The 25,825-nt window shown below is 37.8% G+C and overlaps 1 protein-coding gene across 5 annotated transcripts in view; it reads left to right on the plus strand.

Moving 5' to 3' along the window:
- The first annotated feature begins 6,064 nt into the window (after window positions 1-6,064).
- LOC148869031 (SNF1-related protein kinase regulatory subunit beta-3-like) overlaps window positions 6,065-25,825 on the plus strand; it is a 30,172-nt gene continuing 10,411 nt past the window's right edge. For 2 of the 5 annotated variants that reach the window (XR_016107734.1, XM_088972241.1), the window contains exons 1-2: window positions 6,349-6,679; window positions 7,081-7,195. The gene's annotated coding sequence lies outside the window, so the exon portion shown is untranslated. Of the gene's footprint in view, window positions 6,680-7,080; window positions 7,196-25,825 lie in introns of all 5 variants that reach the window. The other 3 variants (XM_088972239.1, XM_088972240.1, XM_088972238.1) reach the window with 3 other exon arrangements.

The raw sequence follows: 25,825 nt of genomic DNA on the forward strand, positions 1-25,825 counted from the left end.
TTGGACTGGATTTGGTCCAATCCGATCCAATTTAATGTTAGTCCATTATTATAAATGGACCAGGTCCAATCCAATCCAATGAATATTTTGGATCATTTTGGATTGGTCCAATTTAATGCATGAACCATCCATTCTATTCAAATTTATTTTAATTTGGATTAACTCTAACCCGAACCTAGTCCATTGACACTTTATTTTCCTATCTTCTATCAATGGACCAGAAAGTGACTCAATCCAACCCAATCCAGTATAAATTCATTACGGATGAACCATGTCCAATCCAATAAATAATTTGGACCATTAAGTTTGGATTGGTCCAATTCAATATGAGTTGTTGGTTCATCTAATCCGTCCAAACTGATTTTGGTTTGGACAGAGTCCAATCTAAAACTTGTCCATTGACATCCCTATATATAGTTCTATTTGTATTTGCACTCTTCCCAAACTGAGCATATTGGGATTTTAGTATGGGTATTTATTTAAATGAAAATGGAAATATTTTATTTGTTAACATGTTTTGGGAAAGATATATTCAAGAACATGTTTTTGCTTATGTGGATTTTTAAAAACAATAAAAAAATAAAAGCATCCATATTAAAGAATTTCCCCAAAATTAAATAGTACTTGACGTTGTCCGATTCGAGGTGTTCCAAACCAAGGACACAATCAAATAGTCCTGTCAACTAGATGAGGCCGAAGTGGAAGGATGAAGCCACACACCAAGATCTGCAACCAGGATAAGGGTTATAGGCCCAAAGAGTTGTTCCCTAGGTAGGTACCCTGACGCTCAAGTCAGTAGGATAAAAAGGGATGTGGCCGGGACGAGCAAGTTGAGACAATGCTAGTCCAAGTCGAAGAGATAGTGCAAAGAAGTATTCAAAGAGTGCAGAGTTCCAAAAGTCCCTTACTTCGAGCGGGGAATACCTACTATAGTTGAGTGTCAATGTCCCAGATGGATAGGGCTTCTAAGGTTATTGAGATGAGGGTGTCTGCTGAGGTCTTCGGGAGGTTTTCTCTTCCCCGATGGAATCCACTTCCTTGTGTAGAACACTCCTTAATCATGCTCTTCCATTACACATAACATTGATTATGATTTGCAATTATGATTTGCATACTCACCTGATGCAAAAATTGCTCTTTTTGTTTGTATTAATTAAAAATACAAATTTTGCATCTGAAAAACTGATACAAAATTTCGGCCACTTCCTCTTACTTTAATTTTCTCTCATATAAAGGTGGGGATCATATCAATTGCTTCCTTACTCCTTTAAACAAATAAAACAATATCAAATCTCAGCCATTTCAACTGTTATCAACTACCTCTAACATTTTTTTTTTCTTTCCTTTTTTTTTTTTTAATGTGGCATCAGCATTATACTATTGAAACACCATAATTTTGTCCTGTATATTTAGGGTCCAATTGTTTTTGGATTTTGAGAGGGGGAAGTTGGTCAATGGAATTTTGGTTCCCATTGACCAAAAAACCAATCTTTTTTCACATTTATGTGGGATTCACAGAAAATTTCCCTATGTATCACTTACCCGAGTAAGTGGTTCTCATCTCATAAGTAGGTAAGTAACTTTTCCACTAAGGGAGCCAATACTTTGATAGGACAAAATTGATCATTTTAATAATGACTTTTATGGTCAAAATGGTCATTGTCTTACTTACCTGGAAAATGAAAGATAGAGATGGCATTTTTCCCCATCCCTGATGGGTACCCAACTACACCAACCCGAGGATGGGGACTGCTTTAGTGGGGTGGGGACGGGGATGGGGATTAATAGGGATCCAGGTCCCCACCCAGCCTCGACCCCGACTATATATATGAAATATTATTCATATTAAATATATATATTGTTATATATGATATTATTTATAATATTTATATATCAATTTTTTTAAATGTTATTTATATTTTAGTTTTCTATTTATTTTAAGTGCATTTATTTTTCAAAAATACTATTAACTAAAAAATTTCGGGGGATGGAGGACAACTTTTATCCCCGATGGGGATTTATTTCAAAATCGGGATCGAGGTAGAAAATATAATGCCTGCCTAGTTGCCATTCGCCCATTCCTAATAAAAGAAACATGAATAAATACATTTGGGTAAGTGCATTTACCCAGATAAATAACTTACCAAGAAGGGAACCAGGCTTTAAAGTTAGGCTAGTTTGAACCCAACACAACTTAATGTCATCTTGATTTCCATCCATAAATGAAGGTTAGATTTTTTGAGATCTTCTATATCCATGTTAAGAAACATTTTCCCTATCTTTTCTTTCCAATCAAACACAGCATTGTTGAATGGCACGTGCAAAAGGGAGGGAGAGGGATTGATCAATATAAAATAGTTTGAGAGAGATTATTTCTACCCGAAGCATTAGGGTTGATCAATACTATTTGGAACTCTTATTGTTTCTAGCTGCCTGAAACATTTTAGGTTGGTCAATATAAATTTGTGAGAGAGATGTTTTGGTATAATCAATACAAGTTCTTGTTTTTACTTGGAACATCCATTTTGATGTTTCAATTTTTTATATAAGTATATCAAGGTGAAATGTGTACTGAGGATGCAAGAAATGGAATATAGCATTAACTTTTGTCTTTTTTGTTTTTCCTTAAAAATTACAAGAATGCCACATGAAGACAAACCCCTTATGTGATTGACTTGTAAAACCCCTATGTTATTCGAAAGTTACATGACTATCATATATAATACAAACTTTCCAACTTGTAATTGCATCTATGGTATTCAAAAATTATAATACTACTACATATAAGACAAACCTTCCAATTTAATTGACTCCAATGCATTCAAAAACTATAGGAATGCCACATATAAGACAAATCTTCCAATTTAATCAACTCTAAGGCATTAAAAAATTACAAGAATGCCACATATACGACAAATTTACTCTCTTTACAGCAATGCCTCTACGGTATTCGAAAATTACATCAATGCTATATATAATTATTTGCAATTATGCCATCCTACAAAATAAAATGTCATCCATCTTCTATCTTGTTTAATTCTTTCTCTCTTTCTCCTCATATTCTTTATCTCAACTTTTATTTATTCATTTCTTTATTTTTTATTGATATTTAAGCATTTATTTATTTAATAAAGTATTTTAAATCAATAAAATAAAAAATATTTGACATTGAGAGAAAGATTTTAATACACATTTATTTATTTGTTTTACTATTATTAACTAAGCATTTATTTAGTTAATAAAAGTAAATAAATTATTTACAAAATAAGTAAAATAAAGGAGATTTGACATTGAGAGAAAGATTTTAATAGACATTTATTTACTTATTTTATTATTATTATCTAAGCATTTATTTAGTTAATAAAAGTAAATAAATTATTTACAAAATAAGTAAAATATGGGAGATTTATTTTACTAAATTATTTATTTATTTAGAAATAATTTACTAACAAATTATTATCTCCCATTGAGCCCAATATTTAGGTAGGGTTATCAATGGGTGGGGTCCGACTCGATGGACCCGAACCAGTTGGACTGATTCTAGTTATGGGAACTGGAACTAACAGGTCGATTCTCTATCCTGATATAGGGTCCCAATTACTATTGGTTTAGAATATATATATATATTATACATAAATATTTATTTTTTATTTATTATAATCAAGTCTATCGGGTTAGACCCGATTGTCTTGAGAATTTATTGGTTCGGTTCCGATCCAAAAATTACAAACCCTATTGGGTTAGGGCCCAAATTTGGGCCCCCAACTTTCCATGTTGGGTCGGTTCCAATTACAACTGGTTCCAACCCAAACTCGATCCGTTGGCAGTCCTATATTTAGGTTTAAGCCTAATATTTATGAGGGGGGCCATGGCTTCCCTGGGTCCCCTTGGCTCCACCCCTGGGGTTGGGATTAAACCTATTCACAAGTCACGTTGCGATGTGACCTTTGCCTTTATATCAATCAAACATATTCAAGTCCAAGTTTGAGCATGACTGAACCATCGGGCCTAGATCTTGAGCCCAGGCCCAACCCTCATATAAAGCCCGAAGCTCCACCAAGAAATTGAGAAAAAAGATTTGTATTCATTATTTGACAACAAAATCAATTTATTTATATTAAATTGAATTCAAAAGTTGAAAATTTAATTAATTAATTATTGTTTTATTTTATTAAATCAAATATATTATTATCCATATTTTTTTATTTAATTCAACATGCACCCAATATTTAGGGTTGTCAATGGGTTGGGTTTGGTTCTAGACAACTTAGACCACTCATGTCCTAATAATAAATGAATAGTTACTTATTTATTTTATTATAATAAATAATTGATTTATTTATTTTACAAAACTAAGTAAATTATTATCCATAGATTTCTATTTATTTAATTTAATAAATTATTCAATTAGTTAATAATTTATTTTACTAACAAATTATTTTTCTTTCTCCCCGAGCCTAATAATTTAGGGCTATCAATAGGTTAGGTCTGCATTGAGTAGGGGTAGAGATAGGAATTTTTCATGAGGGGGGCTAAAATCTATGTGGATTGGTGGGGGGGGGGGTTGAACCATAGTGGGAGAGTGGGAAAATATACATGAAGAGTGGGGATTTGTTGGGCCATAGGGGAGCCATGGCTACTTGGGGTCCCCCTGTCTCCATCCCAGGGTTGGGACTAAACCTATTCATAGGCCACGTTAGGCTTTGCCTTTATATCAACAAAACATACTCAGGCCCAAGCCTGAACATGATTGGACCATTGGGCCTAGATCTTGACCCCCCATATAAAGCCCAAAGCCTAGCCATATTGAGAAAAAAAGATTTTGATTCTTTATTTAACAACAAGATTGATTTATTTATATTAAATTGACTTCAAAATTGAAAACTTATTTTATTTATATTAAAGCCCAAAGCCTACCTTTTGCAAACTCTTTTTATCTATACAATAATTTAGCTTTTGCAATCCCCTACAACATTGGGCCCCTCCGCTACTAAATATCAAAGAGTAGTTCTATCTAGTAATTATGAAAGATTAGTTCTATACATTCGTTTTTCATGTTGAAATGACTTTCATAAGTGATGTGACAATTCATATTTTTCTTCTTTTACATTGATCACTCAAAAACATTTTTGATAAAACATAATGGTGCCCTACATATGTGTGACTTTGATGCGTAAAATATAATGGCGTAAATCTTAGAATGTTATTGATATAAACAATAAAAAAACTTGCTCCTTTGTTTGTAATGTGCAATTTTATTTTGCATTAGTACAAATTAGAAAGGTGTAAATTTTTCTTCACCATTGTTTAAGGCTTTACTTTAATATGCTTTTAAGTTTTGTTCACCACAAATAAATAAAATAAAATAAAATATAGAAACAAAAAAGAAACCATAATTTATTTTCAACCCATTTGCATTCTCATACTTCAAAATTCGATCCAAAACACGAATCGCTTTGGCCACTGGTTTTGGGTCAATGGTTCAAATTTCAACCAGACATTTCGATCAGTCCATAACATTTAAAAAAAAATTAAAAGTAATTAAAATAAAAATTTGGCCTAAAGCCATTGTCTGGATTAAAAGGATTGATGGTTTTACTGTCCGGATCAACATGTCATTAATCAATTCAATGATTTTTTGGAAAAATAAGGATTAAGGGTAAAACAAAACTAGTACCCTGACCACTGTCCGGCTGAATGATCCGACCGTCTGAATCAATTACATGTGAAAATTTTTGCTCATACTTTTTGCATCAGTACAAATGAAATTACATTGCACACAAATCAGGCCTTACGAGTAAACTGATGATCTCAAAACTTGTGATTCATCAGGTCTCTTGTATCATAACATTTTATCTGGGTTATCAAAAAAAAAAAGAAAAGAATATTTCATACATTTTTATTTGAGATTTTGTTTGTTCTGGTTTTGTTGGGTTTTAATAAAGAAAAAAAAAATCATTTTTAGTTTGTAATCTAGTTCACTTCCATGATTCAACCATTCAGCGAGTGGATGGATGTCAGTTCCACTTAAAATTCTTCTCAGAACCTGAAAAAAAAGCTGTTTGATTAGAGTAGCCACTGCAAATGCAAATTCTAGGCATTTTGTGGAATCTAGAGGAGAATCTTGGACTTGTCCACTAAATTGAATGGCTGATTCGACTGAACTAATAAGTTGTTGGCCTTGTAGTCGTAGGATCTCTTTCAGGGGGACCCATCAAATGCCTTGCTTCTTGCCACGTTTCCCTTGACAACACTGTCACCAGCACAAAAGCTGGGGTATCTAATATGTCATGTTCCCGAGGAGCAGGCTCCTTTTCCTACTTCATACACGCGCTATTTGCACTCACTGACCAACACAGATTGCGCGTAGCTTCGCTTTCCTACTCGCGCGAGCAGGCTACCGTTGGCTACCTGGCTTCCCAAAATCAAGAACCAGGTGCAGGCTCGGCCTTTCCATGAGCCTGTAACTTGTTTCGCTCTGGAATCTGGATTCTTTTTTATTTTATTTTTCAGAAATTACCTTATTTGTTTTAGTCTATTGTTTCTGGGTTCAAGAATCTCTCTGATTGTGGGGAAGAAGGGATTCGAGGAAGATTGTTGTCTTAGATTTTTCTTTGAAGATTTCTTGTCTGATTCTCTGGACCGATTTTTTCTGGTAGGGAGAAGGGATGGAGCATTGGTGGGTTCCTCATTTGGTACTTGAATAATTACAATCTTGCTTTTTTTTGCCATTTTTTCTGTTATTGGCAAGATTTCTTCTTGTTATGGAATCATATGATTTTATTGTTTTTCATCTTTTGAATTTGAAAATCTCTAATTTATTTTATCGTAATCACTCTTTGAGTTCTCTTCTTTATTTTTTTTCTTGCTACCCGTTTTTTGCGGGTGGGTTAGTGGGTCTTATTTAACTTGTCATCTAAATTTCTTTATATATATATATATATATATATTTTGAGAGATTTGTTTAATATTTTTATTTCCAGCGCATGCTTTAGATTGTTGAGTTTTCTTTGTTCCCATGGATTTTTGATAGGTTGATGGGTTGAATTCAATTTCATCTGGGCTTGCATGGTTTTGCAGATAAGCTTCGGCTATAAATATTTTCTTCTCTTTAGCCTTTTCCTATCTATCTTTCTTTCGAAGCGAGGAGCTACCTGCTGTTTCGTATTTGAAGGACATTGCCCGCGCCAGTCAGGTTTGTTTTTCTTCAAAAAGTTATCTTGATAACACTATTTGATTTAATTTTATGCCTTAAGATTTATTTACATTGTAAATATGAACTCTTTCTGGGTAGAGATTGTTTATAAAGGAGGGTGAAATCTTTGCCAGGGTTTGAATTCAATTGTTAGGACATATTGTGAGTAGGGAGGTAAGGTGTGGGGGTCTCCTTCAACGACAGGGGCCGGGAGCAGGAGACATGCTAAAGGCTAGGGTGATGATTTTGTTACGGGTTGGACCCCTATTTATAGGGAAAAATCCCGAGGCCCTAAAAGGAAGGAGTCAAAAGTGTTTGATTCCCATTAGGGAAGGGAATCTTAGATCCGGTGTCACTTGTCCGGGAACACCACTAGGGTTTTGCCACGTGTCTTATGAGATATCTCAAGGACGTGCTTTCCTTTTGTCTAAAGATTCTCATAATACACATGTACTACTTCCTTTTGCAAGCCTCTTAGACTAATGTGGTGGGGGTGACATCACTATTTATCTCGCATGTCCTCTTTAAACCTACGAGGCATCTCGTCATATGCGTTATTAGTGACACACATGTTTCTGACCTGCGATGAGCTTGCACTTGTTGCGATTGTACGATGGCTTTAAGCTCATCGCAAACCCGCACGGGTCATGAGCTCATCGCATCTCATTTCGGGTCATGAGCTCATCGCATGTCTGTGTGGGTTTCGATCTCATCGCAGATGTGCGTGTGAGTTGTGAACTCATCGCATGCATTCATGTTGTATTGGTTTAGCGCCTTTTGTGCTCTGATGGTCTAGGTGACCATCATATACCTACACATAAATTTTACCATCGCCAAAATCTGAACTTTTTGTTAAGTTGCATATCAAATTTAAGTCATTATGTGTTCTCTCTTAGATAGTTACTTATTTGTTGCAAGGAGGATTTGATTTTACTAGTGGTCCTTTATTCACAGAGTAGTCGTACAAGACTAGATTTGAACAGAAAATAAAAGAAAATTAGAAGAGAAGAGGAGAGGAGAAGAAGAATTTGTAGAAGGGTTTTAGGAGAAGAGAGTGGTTGGTTGTGTTAAACAGCCACCCAACCCTTTGAATTTATATACATGCTTTCATAATTGTAATAGGACTTAATGTTTACATGGCAAGATAAGATAAGATAAGATTAAAACTAATCCTACTAGGAAAGCTAATCCTAATCAAGACTTAATTAAATCTATGCTGTCCCACGAGTACACTAATGTGGGGTCCACAGTTTCCTACACTCCCCCTCAAGATGGGAGTAGATGTTTGTCATTCCCAATTTGCATAAATCTTCCTCTAATTTCTTCTTTGAAACAGACTTGGTGAGAAGGTCTGCAAGCTGCATGTCGGAGGTGATGTAGGGAAGGCGTACTTCTTGAGATGTAACCCTTTCTTTGATAAAGTGTTGGTCCACTTCAATATGCTTAGTTCTGTTATGTTGTACTGGATTATGAGCTATTATTAATGGTAGCCTGATTATCACAGTACAACATTAGGGGTTTCTCATAAACAATACCTAATTTCTCAAGTAATGATCTTAACCATAGGATCTCAGCCACGCCATTTTCCATGGACCTATATTTAGCTTCAGCATTGGAGCGAGAAACAACACTTTCTTTATTACTCTTCCAGGATACCACTCCTACAAAGGTACAATATCCAGAGGTAGATCTTCGATCATCAACACACCCAGCCCAATCAACATATGTGTAGACTTCTATCTTCATGTGGTCATTATTCTTGAACAAAATGCCTCTGCCTAGGGACCTCTTCAAATATGCTAATATCCTCTCAACTGCAAGGAGATGAGTAGTTCTAGGAGAGTGCATATACTGACTAACTACACTGATTGCATAATTGATGTCGGGTCGTGTGAGGCAAAGATAGAGAAGTTTTCCAACTAACTGTTGGAACATAGCTTTATCTTCAAGAGGCTTTCCTCCCTCAGCGCTGATCCTATGGTTCTGTCAATAGGTGTGTCTGCAGGCTTAACTCCCAACTTTCCTGTTTTTTCTAGCAGATCAAGAACATACTTTCGTTGAGAGACAAAAATTCCATGCTTGGATCTAGCTACCTCAATGCCCAAGAAGTATTGTAGTTCCCCCAGATCTTTTACTTCAAACTCTTGATGAAGGAGTTGCTTAAGAGACTCAATTTCACTAGCATCACTTCCTGTTACTACAATATCGTCCACATACACAGCAAGCAAAGTTACAGAGGAAGTCACTCTCTTAATAAACAAGGTGTGGTCTGACTGGGCCTACACATATCCGAACCTTTCAAGGGCTCGTTTGAATCTGTCAAACCAAGCTCTGGGAGACTGTTTTAGTCCATATAAGGCTTTGTTCAATCGACAAACATTTTTTCCTGTCTCCATACCATAAAATCCAAGAAGCAACTGCATGTAAACTTCTTCCTGCAAGTCTCCATTGAGGAAGGCATTTTTAACATTCATTTGATACTGGTGCAAAAGTTTCTAAGTGCTCAATACCATATGTCTGAGTAAATCATTTTGCAACTAATCAGGCCTTATACCTTATACCTTTCAACAGAACCATCAACATTATGTTTCACAGTGAATACCCATCTACATCCAACCGGTTTTTTTCCTTTGGGCTAATCAACTATTTCCCAGGTATTGTTTTTTATGAGGCCATCCATTTTTACTTTTATTGCATCTTTCCATTATGGTACTGCCAATGCTTCCCGTATTGTTTTGGGAATGGGAATATCCGCAACGGATGCAAGAAAAGACTTGTAGGAGGAAGACAAATGATCATAGGACAAAAACTGAGAAATGCAGTGAGTTGTGGATGTGGTGCAACGCCGCTTGCCCTTATGGATTGCTATGGGAAGGTCAAGATCATCAAACGAAGGTGAAGGCTCCATGGCGGGATGTCTCTCATCTGTAGTATCTATGGTACCTGGATCTGCAGAAGGAACTAGGGCTACTGTGGTACCGGGATCTAGATTTGCAGAGGGGACCGAGACTGGCCTGGACTGTTGATGTCCGAAATAAACTTGTCTCCATCATCTGTGAAGACTCTCACATCCCTGCACCTTTAACAACCTTCCCCACTACGCCCTTCTTCACTTAATGGGATTGGTAAAGGAACTTCTAATGTGCTAATCCCAGCCTCACCATTCTCCCTTTGAGGAGAAGCCCATGGATAATAGGGTTTATCCTCAATAAGCGACATCCATTGAGACAAATCTTTTTCTAAAAGTGGGTTCATAACAACAATATCCCTTTTGAGTTTGTGCATAACCAAGGAAAATACATTTGGAGGCCTTAGGATCAAATTTGGAACAATGAGGACCAAGGATCTGAACGAAGCAAGTGCAACCAAAGGTTTCAAGTGGAATGGTGAACAATTCTTTATCGGTGTATAGAAGGGTAAATGGATATTTTATGTCAAGAACCCGTGAGGGAATCCGATTGATGAGATATACTGCGGTAAGAATAACATCCCCCTAGAAACGTATAGGCACATTTAAGGTAAACATAATGCCTCTAGCTACTTCCAATATGTGTCTATTCTTTCTTTTAGCAACCCCATTCTGCTGTGGTGTATGTGGGCATGCTCTAATGGATAATCCCATGGTCAAGCAAGTAGGAGGCTAATGTGTTTGCAAAATATTCTTTTGCATTATTGGATCTAAAAATTTTAATTTTGACCCCAAATTGGGTTAAAATCATTTGATGAAAGATCCGGGTTAATGCTAGGACCTCATTTCGAGAACACAAAGTAAACCCAGGAAAATCGAGTATAATTATTAACAAATAACAGGAAATATCTGTACCCCCCCATGGCAGTGGTATGATAGGGTCCCCAAACATTATTACTTAATGAATAGGTTGTTCTATAATGTTTTGCAAGCTCACAACTCTCACATTTCAAACTAGACATCTGGACAGATTCAAATAAAATAGGAAACAAACTTTTCAAGGTCTGAAAGGATAAATGACCCATTCTATTATGCCAAAGCATCACTTGATCAACAAGCTGAGAAACGAAGGATTTCTTAGTTTCACTATCTTCTTGATGAGCATTTCCATTCCATTCGTCTCACGGCCAGTAAAAATAACCTTCCTTGTCTCCAGATCCTGAAAAACACATCAATCAGGAAAAAATGTTACTGAAAAGCTATGTTTTTTTGTAATGCTACTAACTGAAAACAAGTTAGTATTAAGCTTAGGAACATACAAGACGGAGGATAGGGAAATGGCATCAGACAACTTGATGTCTCCTTTGCCAGAAATAGGGACAAAGGGTCCATCAGCAATGGACACTTTGTCTTTACCAGAAGATAAATGATAGGTAGAAAAAAGTGATGGCAAGCCATTCATATGGTCAGGTGCTTTTGAATTTATTATCCAAGAATGTTCTGTATTACCTGGAGCTGAAGCATGATAAGCTGAGGCCCGATTACCTGATTGGGCAAAACATGAGGTTAAAGGAGCTGATGGTGGCTAAGGAGATGGTACTGAGTTACTAACTTCACTTTCCAACTGTGTCAAAGCAGCTTGGACAACAACTAGGGTGTCTAGAGGAGTGCCTCCTGAGGCTGTTGAGGCTGCATTATCAGTGTTAACAACAATATTGGCATTCCCTTTTTGTTTTTGAGTTTTGTTGGAACTAGATGTGGATGCAACTTCCAACAAGTGTCTTTAGTGTGTTTAGGTTTCTTGCAATGTTCACACACTAGGTCTTTCTTAGCCTCTTTCTTCATGTCCCTTTCCTTATCTCCCCCAGACTTGGGTTTAATTGCTGCAAGGGCAGATTCGAAAGGCTGCTGCTGCAACATAACCTTTCTCCTAGTCTCCTCACTGTGCACTAGGGAATAGGCTCGAGACAGAGTCACACCCTCTCTTGTCAACAACTGTTGTCTTATAATATCATACTCAGAATTTAGACCAGCCAAGAACTCGAATACTCTGTTAGTTTCAACTTGTCTTCTGTAAGTCTGTGCATCTCTCTGACTTTCCCATTTCATTGTCTCAAGATGGTCAATTTCATGCCATAGAGATTTTAGGGTTGAAAAATAAACAGAGACCTGTTTCTCTCCTTATCTGAGATTTCTAACTTCCCATTTCAGCTCATAAGCCCTAGCAACATTAAGGAGCTGAGAGTAGGTTTCTTTCACAACATCCCATATTTCTTTAGCTGCTTTTGCCCATAAGTAATTTTGGCTGATGTGTGGCTGCATGGAGTTGCACAGCCATGTCATCACCAAATAATTTTCCTGAATCCACTTAGCATAAGTGGGATCCTCCTTGGTTCCTTTACATCCCCCAACAAGTAGTTCAGCTTTCCTCTTCCCCCAATGGCCATCATGGCTGATTGGGCCCACTCTAAGTAGTTTGAACCATCAAACTTTACAGTTGTAATCTGGAAAGTGTTTTCAAACATGCTACCTAAACCAGTCCCAAAAACACCCTCCTCTTGGCTTTTAAACTCCATTAATGATCAGTAAAAAAAAAACTTCCTAATTACTGTACCAGTTGGCCTACTGGGTCTGCAACAGGTAATAGTAGTAAAAGAAGCCCTAATTTCTGTGACAGTCGGCCTATTGAGACTGATAGCAGTAAAAAAAAAAAAAAACTGTGACAGTCCTGTTGAAACAGCTCTACTGGATCTTCCTGAGAGCAAAGAAATCGAGGGAGACAAGTCCTGAAGCAATAATAGCCCTGAAACTTGAGGGTTTTCTCTTAAACCCTAAAAAGGACTACAAAAATCTTCTGGAGTTTTTTTCGTACCTCTTATATCAAGGTATTCTTGCTTCCGATCTTAAGAAAGACCGAAAAACTTACCAGAAAATTCTGAAAAGCTCTGATCTTGATGAAAACTTCTGGAGTTTTGATTGTCTCTCTCAGTCTTGAAGAGAAAAAACTGATCTTGAACCAGAAATCTTCTGAAATTCTGATTGCCACCTCTAGTCTTGATCAAGAACTGATCTTGATCCTCTAATCTTGAAGGGGAAATTCTGATCTTGAACAGAAATCCTCTGAAATTCTGATCACAATCTCTAATACTGATCGAACAGAAATCCTTTGAAATTCTGATTGCCACCTCTAGTACTGATCAAGGATTGATCTTGATCCTTTTCTCTTCCTCTGATTCTTCCTGGTTATCAAAGAAACGATCCGATCTTAGGACTGCTGCTGTAGATAACCTCCAAGAATCAGCCGAAGAGAGCTTTCTCTATTCTTCCAGCCCTAGGCAACTCTTATGTGGTCAGCTGGATCAAACTCACATGAGAATCCCTAATCCAAGCTCTGATTTGAACAAGACTACAGATTTGAACAAAAAATAAAAGAAAATTAGAAGAGAAGAGGAGAAGAGAACATGAGAGATGGAGAAGAAGAACTCGTAGAAGGGTTTTAGGAGAAGAGAGTGGTTGGTTGTGTTAAACAGCCGCCCAACCCTTTGAATTTATATACATGCTTTCCTAATTGTAATAGGACTTAATGTTTACATGGCAAGATAAGGTAAGATGAGATTAAAACTAATCCTACTGGGAAAGCTAATCCTAATCAAGACTTAATTAAATCTATGCTGTCCCACGAACACACTAATGTGGGATCCACAGTTTCCTACACACAGAAACCACACTTGGCATGTCAATAGGGTTTATGAAAGTAATTTAATTTTCATGTAAAATTGTAATTTTTTTTTTATCAATGTAAAGTTGTAATTTGGTCCTTATATGCTGGTAATTGTGTGTTTGAATTTGCTCCCATGAAACCTTTGAAAGGAAGAGCTTCAGAATACTATGGAGAGAATCAATGTAATACTTCCATTTTTCTTCCCCCTACAGATACTTGATTTCTTTTTAGAATGACTTCACACCATAATTCAGCTTCAACACTTGACCTAGCCCCAACTAATTGCTTCTTACTTATTTAGGATATAAGTTACCTCTTCTATGTCCCTCTCAAACCAAGCTCTTAAAAACTATTTCAGCCCGTACATAGATTTCTTCAGCTAATAAACATTCTCTTCACTCCTAGGAACTTGAAACCTAGGTGGAAGTTACATAAAAATTTGTTTCCTGTAAATGTCCATTCAAGAATGCACTCCCAATGTTTAGTTGGTATAAAGGCCATGAATAAGATGTTTAAGAGACAAAGGGCCCTTAGAGTTAACTTTTCGCAACTAGAGCAAAGATTTTCTAATGATCTGTTCTATAGGTCTTGGTGTATAGCCTTTTGCTATTAATTTGACCTACACCTTTGGATAGATCCATCAGCCTTATACTTCATGGTGAAGACTCACTTGCATCTCATAGGTTATTTTCTTTGTAGAAGACTAACTCCAAAGTATGATTCTTTTTAGTAGTGCTTCCATCTATTGTCTCATAACTTCCTTTCACTTAGGATAAGAGAGAACCTATATAACATTGCTAGGAAAAGAAACAAAAGAAATTGAAGAAAGAAATGTAGAATATGATGGAAATAGTTGCTTATAGAAAGGAATTAGAGATGGAATGAACTGTACTAGTACAAGAATATTTTTCCTTCTATAAGGCAATATAAGCATCAATATCACAAGGACTGTTCACATTATGGCATGAATCATCATGAGTAGTAATAGTAGAGGTACTTGGACTTGGCTCCAAGAAATCCAATGACATGGTAGGAACTGTCTTAGGCCATCTCTTGAACACCTTAAATTCCCTTACCATTTTGATAAGATGAAGGAGCAATATCAAAGGGACTCTGTTCACAAAAACTCTCCTTTTGAATGGATAAACTAAGAGAAAACAAGCGTGTGGAGTCAAAATATAATATCATGGACGCAAACCACTTACATGAGATGGGATTAAAACATTGATACCCTTTTTGAGTCAATTACTACCCCAAGAAAACACACTTGATAGCCCTGAGATCTAGATTTGATCAATAGAATCTAGAATTAGTGTTTTCAACCCATTGTTGACCTAGACAGTTGAACTGTTTGACTCGCCAAGATGGTCTAGCTCAACCCCATACCTGTTATTATACAAAAATGTGTTGACTTAATGAAAACCTGTTTTGCCCAAACATTCAAACTGTTGAGTCATTCAACCTGGTTCATGAGTCATGGTTCATACTGTTTTATAATATAAACTTCCGTATGATTTGTTAATATGATTTGAATATTAAACTAATCTTACCAACCAGTCAATCAGAGTTTGTGACCAGCTAACACCAGTGAATCTTCTTTCTTATCAACCTCTTCTTCAACTGCCCTTCTCTTTATCTCTCTCTCATATTACACTAATGCTATTCTGATCTAAGGGTTTGCATTTCATGATGAATAGCTCCATGTTCTGCCAAATAAGAATGATGTTTCTCAATTTTTTCTTTTAGTGATCTCCAAACCCTACCAAGGTGACTTTCGAATTTGGCTTCTGTTTTTTTTTTTTTTTTTTATTAAAATATTGGTCCATGGACCACTCGACATTGAGGAAGAATGTGTTGAGTAATGCATGCATATGATGCTGGGCCTAGAGTAGAGTCACTAAATTCTGAATTTAGCTGTTGCGGTGTTGCCAAAGTGTTTTTTTAAGGTTTAATGATCTTTGATGTCATTTTTGGAAGAAAAGGAATTCCCACATCTTTGGTTAACATCTAGGAGCAAGGATCATGCGGTGGATAGAGTTAAGACATGCATATCATTTAAAATCTTTCTTTCTGTGTTGGTTTTGAGGTGTGCTTGTGGAATGGTGTAGTGTTACATAATACATCTTGATCCACTTTGTTATGGTACTGTGAATATTTAGATTCTTATTTGCATATAAATACATTCATTCCCTTTCATATTAATACAAAACTTACCTTGTGATAATGCAGTCAGTAACAAACAAATTTTACTTGTACAAATCACATATAAGATATAACCAAGCGCTGTTACTAGGGAATAGAACTAAAGGACTAATGTGTCTATCTGCACTAACACTTGGCATGGCATGACATTAATGTTAATGATACCCCAGGCTGAACCACTTAAGTCAGCAAAGAACTTGGCATCCTGTACTCCTAACTCCTAAGCAGTGTTTTAAAAGGCATGGGAAGTATATGCCTGGAGGCGTGCCTCTAGGTGAGGTGCCCCCCAAAATGCCCTGAGGCACTGATACGTCTGAGGTGTACTCCTCATATGCCTTTTTCATGAGGCATGCTAGAGGCATATGCCTCATGCACCTCACACACACCTCATATAAAAAGACAGAAAGAAAGAAAAGAAAGGAAAGGAAAGGAAAAGAAAGGGAAGGGAAAGAAAAAGAAATAAAGAGGAAAAAAAGAGAAAAGAAAGAAAAGAAAAGGGAGAGGGAAGGAAAGAGAAGGGGAAAGAAAGTGGGTCGGGGGCTCTGCCCCCAGAGCCCCCAACCCCTTTTCAATTCATCCCTTTTTTTTGTTTTTGTGTGCTAGGGGTCTTGCTTTGCTCCGACTCACTTGCCTCCACTTCAACAAGACCCCCTTCCCTTTCAGCTAGTGTTATGCATCTACATTCTTGTCAATATACAAGATTTTTATTAAAAATAAAGAAAAATGACATCCTCCCTCTTCTTCCTCCTCCCCCTCCTCCTTCTTCCTCCTCATCCCCCTCCTCTTAAGGAGGCTTACACATCCTTGTGTTTGGGAGGCTTATGCCTCTTACAGTTTGAACTACGCTTCATGCCCTCTAGGTAGTGGAACGCCTTGCATCATGCCTCCACATTTTAAAACATTGACTAGGAGTACTTTCTTCTTCAACAAGGTGGTGTGATAAGAGTGTTGAAGAATATTTTTCTACTCTCCAGAACTCGAGGAATGAGTTGAATCTGTATCAACCATTATCTATAGATTAGAAGGTATATAATGCTAGATTTCTATCTGGGTTGAGGTCTGAATATGATCCAGTTTGTGCTCAAATTCTTGGGAGTGGTGATCTCCTCCCTCTCTCTCTGAGGTGTTTTCTTGTGTTAGAAGGGTGTTTACCACACATAATGAGCTCCTTTCACATACATAGAGATTTGCATTAAAAGTGGTTAGAGGAGCTAGTTGGGGACATGATAGAAGTGTGAATGTGGTGGTCTACAAATAGTTTGTTTGGGTCGTGGTAGTGGTAGCAAATTAGCAATATGGGAAGTCCTTGTGGTAGAGGTGGCAATAGATGTGGAGCCCCACATGTGTACTTATTTTGGACTTCAAGGACATATGGTTAATTTTTCCTATGATTTGCATGGATGCCTTCTGCTTGGGCTAATCATGCGCCAATGAGTGAGGACCCATCAAGTAATCATGTGAATCCTATAGATGAACAAAATGTGGAAGGAGGTAAGAAGATGGTATCTATTACTCGAGAAGAGTATGAGAGGCTTCATCAACCACCATCTTCCAATAGTGTAGCCTCTCTTGCAGTGGCAGGTGTAGCTTGACTTGCTTCTAGTTCTAAAACCAGCTCCTGGGTTATAGATTTTAGAGCTTTGAATCACATAACTGGGTCTCCAGATGTCTTTGCATCTTTATCTTCCCCTTCTCACAGATTGTTATCCTAGCTGATTGTACCACTTCCCTGATATCAGGTATTGGCAATGTTGCTCTTGATTCCAACCTTACTTTATCTTCTGTTATATATTTTTTTTATCAATAACAAAGTCAAAATATTATTAAGAGTTTAAGACAAATATTAAGTACAAGAGGAAGGGATAAAATCTCTTAGCCCCTCCCCAAATGAATTACGTCATAGCCCCCACCCCTTGTTTGGCAAGCATATCAGCAAAAGCATTTGCATCTCTCTTGACCCACCTACTAGTCACCTCTATCCCTTGTAGCCAATTAACAATTTTCCTCTTCTCATATATGTAGAACCATCATCCAACCTCCTGTTCTTTCTGGAGACAATTTATAACAAGCTTTGAATCTTCCTCAATTAGCAGCTTCCTGATGTTCAGCTCCTTAGCCTTTTTAATTGCTTCCATAACTGCCATAATTTCCACCCTCAAAGAGTCTCCTACTCCAATAGGGCTTGAGTAGAGAGCAATAACATTACCATCCTCATTTCTAAAGAGTCCTCCAATGCCTGATGGGCTCGGGTCGCCTTCACTACTACCATCAACATTGAGCTTAACAACATCTCTGGTTGGTGGGGACCAAATTGGCCTAACCACCCCCCTAAAGGGAGAAGATCTAGCAACATCACCCCAATTCCTCATCACTTCATCCCCTGGAACATCCTTGAAGAGCTCCGAGGACTACACCCAATGGATCACCTTGATTGTAACAACTTCAATAATGCCTTCTCTACTTAGATCTTTTCCAAGAAATGTTCGTTGATTCCTCTCTTCCCAAATTGTCCAACACACTGCTGCCCTTGTGCATCTCCAAAGCAATACTTCCCTCTTATTTGCCCAAGAAAGGAAAGTAAGCGCAAATAAGCTTTGAACATTAGACAGAGGGTTCCACCTACACCCAAACATAGACAAGAACCAATCCCAAATAGAAGAAGAAAAAGGGCAGGAGATTAATAAGTGATAGCAATTCTCACCGTTAGCTTTGCATAATGAGCACCAATGGGGGGAGAGGTACTGATTTTGTCTTTTTCTTTGCAATAGCTCACAAGTATTAATTCTTTCTAGATACATTTCCCAACACAAACCACCCATTGTAGGAGGGATAGGAGTACTCCAAATCTCCCTAAAAGGAAAGAAAGGACATTGGTTGCTACTCGGTTGGGTAAGGGATGGGAAAAAGGAGCTACAAGTGAAGGTACTAGATGGTGTTAGGGCCCAAATTCTCCTATCCTTTTTACCAACATCCAGACAAACCCCTTTTAGGGACTGAAGTAAGTTTTTGACATTGTTCACTTCATAGTCATGAGGCTCTCTTTTAAAGCCCAAATCCCAATTACCCCTAGAAAATGCATTAGGTAGGTCCAAATATGATTGGAAAGAGCATAGAGACTGGGGAATTATGTCTTTAGGAAAAGGTCGCCCACCCAAATATGATCCCAGAATTTAAAAGATTCCCAAAACCCAGGCTATATTTGATATGTGTTAAAAAGAGGGGAAGAATATCACAAATAGATTTCCAAGGAGAAGCTCTTGTTGCCATAACCGAAGTTCCAAAACCCAGGCTATATTTGAATTGTGTCTTTAGCGAAAGGTTGCCCACCCAAATATGATCCCAGAATTTAAAAGATTCCCAAAACCCAGGCTATATTTGATATGTGGTAAAAAGAGGGGAAGAATAATTGATAAAAAAAAGAGGGGAAGAATATCACAAATAGATTTCCAAGGAGAAGCTCTTGTTGCCATAGCCGAAGTTCCAAAATCCCATCCATCCATCGTAAGACCATGGGTACTAACTATGACCTTTGCCCATAACTTATCTCTCTCTAAAGGCAGTCTCCACAACCACTTCCCCCAATAATGCCATGTTTCTCTCTTGTATGTTCCCAAGGCCTAACCCTCCATATCTCTTACTTCTACACACCATCTCCCAACTTACCCTATGATCCTTCTTCTCCTCCCTTGGCTCCCATAAAAAAATCTCTCATCAACTTCTCTATGCATCTACTTACCCCAATCAACATCCTAAATACAGGCAAGTAGTACATAGGTAGATTAGCCAAAGTGGATTTGATTAGGTGACCCTTCCCCCCAGGGACAAATAATTGTTCTTCCACAAGGCCAACCTATTGGTGAGGCATTAACCACACGGCCCCAGAAATTACTCCTTGGATTATCTCCTAAAGGTAGCCCCAAATATGTTAAAGGCCAATGTGAGACGGCACATCCCAAGATTCCTACACATTCTAAAACCTCCCTTTCCTCCATATTCAGTCCCACCAAGCAACTCTTATCCAAATTGATTTTCATGCTGGACAATCTTTCAAAAATTTGAACCACCATTCTTAAGTTCCTCACCCAACTAATCTACTTTTCTTCACAGAAAAAAAATCGTTGTCATCAGCAAACTGAATGTGAGTAATTGGAAGTCGGAACTTGATCTCTCCCAATCCTCCAATCCTTAATGACGCTTCTAGAATCAGCCCTTTCTGTGAGTCTCCCAAACACATCAGCAATCAAGGTGGAGAGAGAGAGAGAGGGGATCCCCTTGCCTAATTCCTCTCTAGGCTGGAAAATGATCAACAACTGTCCCATTGACCAAAATTAAGTAATGACAAGTTCTAATACACCCCAAAATCCACTTACACCACTTGTCACCAAACCCAAAATTCTTTATGACATCCTTCAAGAATCCCCAATTCACTAAATCATAAGCCTTTTCTAGATCCAATTTGCAAACAAACCCTTCCTTCCCATTTCTCCTCATATCCTCTAGACTTTCATTAGCAATTAAAATCTGATAAGTTATTTGCATGTCTCTAAAAAAGGCCCCTTGATATTGTGAGATTATGCATGGGAGTACATCCTTAATCCGCCGAGAAAGCACTTTAGCAATTATTTTATAGAGGCTGTTAACCAAGCTAATTGGTCTGAAATCTTTTGGATGCAAAGCCTCACTTTTCTTAAGGATCAAAGCAATGAATGTTGAATTTAGACCTGGATTAATCACACCTCTTTCATAAAACTCCTCAAATACCTTCAATATGTCATCTTTTAGAAACTCCCAACAATCTTGGTAGAATGCCATAGTAAAACCATTGGGGCCTGGAGCTTTAGCCCTATCCATGGAAAACACTGCATCCATTATTTTTTTACTGTTAAACCTCCTTTCCAGCCATCTCTTTGACTCCTCTAAAAGCTTAGGCCACTCCAAACCTTCAATCCAAATCCTCTCATTCAAGGGCATCCTAAAAATAGATTTAAAGTGCTCCACAAAGATGTGGCCAATTTCATTCTGTTAGCAGACACTAATCCCATTCACCTCCAACTTAGACACAAAATTCTTCTTCTCCCATTTTCCAAGGCATGAAAATATTTTGTATTCTTGTCTCCCTCCTTGATCCATTTGCTCCTTGATTTTTGCCTCCAACTTATTTCCTCTTTCAATAAAAGATCCTCTAAATCCTTCCTCAAAAGCCATCTTTCATTCCTGTCTCTTTCCTCCAATGTACTGGATACCTCCTTTCCATCCAACTCCTCAATTTTGGCAATCAGATTTTGTTTTTGTTCCTCAATCATACCAAACTGCTATAAGTTCCATTCCTTGTTCTTTCCTTTAAGATCTTCAATTTCCAATGGAACTTCATTCCTTCCCACCTCACCCCTGGGTTACTCTCCTCCCACCAAGCTTATCTTTGAAACCGTTAGAACATAACCACATATTCTCAAACCTGAACGGGGTTGGACCTCTACCTCCCAAGTCTTCCTCAGAAATAGAAATTGCCCAGTGATCCAATGTTACTCTTGGTAATGCTCTAGGCACAAGATTTCCCCAATGCTCCACCCAATCGACTGTAAACAAAAATCTCTCAAGTTTAGAGTAAACTGGGTTGGCTTGTGGGTTGGACCAAGTGAAGTTATTATAAGCAAGAGGAAGTTCTTTCAGCCCAAAAGCATCAATAACCTGATTAAACTTCCTCATGCTCAAATTTATTCTCCTTCGTGGGTTGTTAGTTTCCTCCAAAAATCTTGTCGCATTAAAGGCCCTTCCTAAACACCACGGCCCTTCCCATAGCGCCCTAATGTCTTCCAATTCCTCCTAGAACTCGTTTCTTTCCCGATATCAATTAGGCCCAAAGACATTTGACAAAACCCACTCAAATCCGTCTGACACCTATTTAAACTTGACTGACACTGGAAACTTTCCCACCAGCTCTCCTCCAATCCGGTAACGACCTCATTATTCCACATCGTCGCAATACCACCCAAAGCTCCCCATGAAGGACAAACAGCCCAACTCTATCCTCTAGCTTTCCAAACACTCCTAGCCCATCTCCTATCAAATTCCATCACCTTAGCTTCTTGGATCAGAATGATTTCCCCAATGCTCCACCCAATCGACTGTAAACAAAAATCTCTCAAGTTTAGAGTAAACCGGGCTGGCTTGTGGGTTGGACCAAGTGAAGTTATTATAAGCAAGAGGAAGTTATTTCAGCCCAAAAGCATCAATAACCTGATTAAACTTCCTCATGCTCAAATTTATTCTCCTTCGTGGGTTGTTAGTTTCCTCCAAAATCTTGTCGCATTAAAGGCCCTTCCTAAACACCACGGCCCTTCCCATAGCGCCCTAGTGTCTTCCAATTCCTCCTAGAACTCGTTTCTTTCCCGATATCAATTAGGCCCAAAGACATTTGACAAAACCCACTCAAATCCGTCTGACACCTATTTAAACTTGACTGACATTGGAAACTTTCCCACCAGCTCTCCTCCAATCCGGTAACGACCTCATTATTCCACATCGTCACAATACCACCCAAAGCCCCCCCATGAAGGACAAACAGCCCAACTCTATCCTCTAGCTTTCCAAACACTCCTAGCCCATCTCCTATCAAATTCCATCACCTTAGCTTCTTGGATCAGAATGATATCCAGCTTCTCCTTTGATGATGGCTCTCTTCCTTGCCTTCCCTAAACCTCTAACATTCCAACTTTCAATCTCCATTCGTTAACACAAAGAAAAACCCCTTTTTTACCAATCCCCCTCTATTTGTTCCCCCTCATCCTACCCTTGCTTACACTACACTCCTTATCTCCTTCTACATCTTTTTTTATTCTTTCAACTTCACTGAACTTTCTTTTCCTAGCCTTACCCCCTCCTTCTTCTTCCTCAAATATGTTTTCACATCGTTAGGCTCTTGTAACTTACACCCCAATTTCTCCACAAACTCAGCCATTTGAGCCTTTCTCATCCTCCCGCCCCTTCACCTTCTTCTTTAGATAACGTAGCCTGTTCAATGGATTCACTCCTAGCTTCTATCACCCCACAATAATTCCCTTCCTTCTAATTCCTTCCCCATTAATTTCTCAAAGAATTGTTCAATCATCTTCCATATTTCCTTACCTCCTCTTCACAAATTAACACCTCCCCTCCATCCCTCTTTTCTTCTTGCAGCAAAGGACTCAGTATAAAAAACGGCCTGTTTGTCTTTCCTTGGGAATCATCTCGGTGCTTACCACCTTCCTTGGGTTGGGTTTGGGTTGGCAGATCATCTGTTGAGAAAATTCTTCTCTGTTTACTGCAAATACTCTGTTGCCTAACCCCTTCTGGGCTTCTTCTGCCAAGCCTCTGATGATCCTCATCCAATCTCTTACTATCACCCTGCTTTGCAAATGAATCTAGTCAGGTTCCCTCCTTGTTGGGCTTTGATTTCCCACCTCTTTATTGCCAACGCAATCCACTACATCGCCCCTGCCTTAATCCGCTGTACCCAAAGAGAAGTTGGAATTGCTGTTTTCATCAATGAAAAGAATGTCAGTACGTAGAGAGTCCTCCCTCTCCACCAAAAGCCCTTCCTCTTCGCCTTCCTTTGAACCCATTGGATTAAACTCCGAAATAGCATCTTCGTCTTCATCCTCCGAATGCTTGCAATCCTCCCAACCCTTATCAAAAGTCTTGTAATCTTCAAGCTTCTGTCTTGAGTATCTAGGATTAGGGTGGTCGATAACACTTTGAGTTGCACACCCCTGCAATGCCTCTTGCTTTGGGACCCACACCTATGGACCCTAATGTGAAGATGATTGCTGACTGGGGGGAGTCTCTAAGTGACCCATGCAAGTAAGAAAGCTGGTGGGTAAGCTCAACTATCTAACTATTACAGGGCCAAACATTTCATTTAGTTTGGGAGTGTTAAGCTGGTTTATGCAAAGTCCTAGAGCTGATCATTGGGAGGCTCTTATCAAGGTGTTGCACTACCTAAAAGGGGCTCCTGTATGTGGTTTGTTATATAAGAAGGGTGGTGCTTTGCAGTTGGAAAGTTATTCAGACGCAAATTGAGCTGGATCATCTATGGATAGAAGGCCCGCTACAGGTTACTGACTTACTGTAGTACTGAAGCCGAATAAAGGGTTATAGCCCAGGCGACCTGTGCACTGATGTGGTTGAAACGTCTTCTTAAGAGATTGGGATATCTATCTCAAAGATGGTGAATCTGTTTTGTGATAACTAGGCTGCTACTCATACTGCATCCAACCCAGTGTTTAATGAGAGGACTAAGTCCATAGAGGATTGCCACTTTGTGAGGGAGAAAGTTACAAATGATGATATTGTTACTCCATTTTTTAGGTCTTAAAATCAGTTGGTTGTCCTCTTTACTAAAGGTTTGAATTGGGCAAGAATGAATTATGCGTGTATCAAGCTGGAGTTGTATGACATTTATACTCCAGCTTGAGAGGGAGAAGGGAAATGGCCGGGTTGGGTGTGGGTTGAGTACCAACCCACTAACCCTTTTGCCACCCACGTTAGTGGGTTAAAGTGGGTCACAACCCACTGACCCTGACCCACTCTCTAATTCAAATTAGATTTCTTTTTAAAATTTCTCTATTATTGCATAAAAACATAGAACTATATATTTCAACTAAAAAACATAAAAAGTTTCAATTTTTTCAAATAAAAATAAAAATGCATAAAAACACAAAAAATGGTCAAAAATATATATTGCAGAAAATTACAGAAAAATGAACACACACACACACACACACACACACACACACACACACTTCAACTAAAAAGACATGAAAAAAGACAAAAAAGTTCAAAAAACATTTTCAAATATAAAATACATAAAGACAGAAAAAATGATAATATATTTCACCTAAAACCTTATAAATTGAAAAAATATATAAATATAATAAAAAATTAAATGAAAATATACAATTCAGATAAAGAACAAAAATTGTAAAAATATAGAAAATTGCAGAAATAAAAAAAATAAAAAATTGAACCCAAAAATCATAGAAATTGCATAAAATACATAATTGATAAAAATTCAAAATAATTATATATTTCAACCCAAAAACCATAAAAAAACACAAAAAATTATAAAAAACTATATTTTATAGCGAAAAATAGCAAATGTTGTAGATACACAAAAAACTCTAAAATTAAAAAAAAAAACCAATTTGAGTTTTGGTTTCTCTCAAAATCTACTCAAATTTTCCATGATAAGCAGCAAATACTCTTGTTTGAAATTGTTAGCAACCAATTCAATCCTCTCTCTGCAAACTTCCCTTGCGTTTTACAGTTGTAATTTTTCCTCCATGGATTCTTCCTTGCTCTTCTCAGTTGAATTATCCACAAAACATCAAAACTTTCTATCCAACTTTCTCTCCTCCACCTATATTTCCATTGCCCAGTTCTATAGTATTATTAGATGAGATATCATCATGACCTTGATGAATCCATCCTATTCTGCATAGATCTGGGTCACAACCGTCTTCCCCAATCTGAGTTTCCAACGATCTGAGCCTTTGATGATCCTATCCTTCATTCTCTCCTTCAACATGTATAGATCTGAGTCGCCACTCCCCTCCATGATCTGAGTTTCTGAAATCTGAACGTCCAACGATCCTTTGTGTTCTCCTTCAACTTGTACAGGTTTATTGTTGCTTTCAACTACTTGTATAGATTAGGGGGAGAGGAGAGAGAGAGGTGGAGAGAGAGATTTGCCATTATTGCCAATGATCTGGATCACCGGCTTGAGCTACCTATGTAGATGAATGAGAGAGAGAGAGAGAGA

Source organism: Nelumbo lutea, chromosome 2 (assembly GCF_056320005.1).
Source record: "Nelumbo lutea isolate HS-2025 chromosome 2, American lotus-T2T, whole genome shotgun sequence".
Taxonomy (NCBI): Eukaryota; Viridiplantae; Streptophyta; class Magnoliopsida; order Proteales; family Nelumbonaceae; genus Nelumbo; species Nelumbo lutea.